At 36.1% G+C, this 943-nt stretch overlaps 1 non-coding gene across 1 annotated transcript; it reads left to right on the forward strand.

The window, feature by feature from the left end:
- The first annotated feature begins 275 nt into the window (after window positions 1-275).
- On the forward strand, window positions 276-350 carry LOC114839576. The gene has a single exon (XR_003781985.1). It is a non-coding gene; the product is annotated as a small nucleolar RNA SNORD65 (small nucleolar RNA).
- Window positions 351-943: the final 593 nt, after the last annotated feature.

Raw genomic sequence — 943 nt, forward strand, 5'->3', positions numbered from 1 at the left:
ATGTGATTGATTGTATTCAAATCTATATATTACAGAATGTAACAATGCACTTAGTATTTCATTAAATAAATTGTCACATCCTGGCATGGTGTTGGATCTCATGCTAATGATTGTTCATTTCAGGAATTCCTTGTCAGGTGTTGGTTTTGATCTTCAGCCACATGCTAATTCCCAACCCCCCCTCTACACTCTACACTGGTAAATGCTCATGTTTCAAGAATTCATAAGAAGCTGTATTGGATCAATTTCCGTTAAGTTTTCTCTGTGTCCTCGTGCGGTGCTAAATCCTAAACGGAAAATAGCTGGAATTATTGTCAGATTGTACAGTGGTGACATTCGATTTTCTCAACACGTCTGTGTTAGTTAATGACTTGATCTAAGTAGTAAATTATTTTATTTACTTTAACAAGCCTTATGTTTTTCAGGCTGTTCTAAGTGTCAGACCATTTCTCAAGTTGGCCAGTTCTAGTAACTTTAAATATCTGCCACTAGATGCCAGTGCTTCACAAGCTCTTTCATTTACTCTGCCATCATTTGGCCCAATTTCTCAACAGCTTAGGTGTTACTAGCAAAACGTAGTTCTAATGTGAGAAATAGAGGACTAAACTAATTCAATACTGACAATTCATAAAAATGGTGGCCTTTGCACTTGACACAAGAGACCACTGGATGCATCTTTATTGAACAACTATATTGAAGGTTCTGTTCCAAAATTGCCTTGTATTTGGAACTGTTAAAAATATTGCCATGTCAAGATGTGCCATGCTAATAGACTCCTTCCCAAAGTGTTGTAATAAAATCAAAAGGTGCTTCAACAAAGCATTAGTTTTATGGTGTGCACACTTATGCAACCAGGTTATTGTGAGTTTTTTTTTTTTTCTTCCTCAAAGATATCAGTTTATCCCTTGAATTGTTCACGTTATAGGTCACATTTAAGGGGGAA

The sequence above is a fragment of the Esox lucius genome, chromosome 7 (genome assembly GCF_011004845.1).
Source record: "Esox lucius isolate fEsoLuc1 chromosome 7, fEsoLuc1.pri, whole genome shotgun sequence".
Taxonomy (NCBI): Eukaryota; Metazoa; Chordata; class Actinopteri; order Esociformes; family Esocidae; genus Esox; species Esox lucius.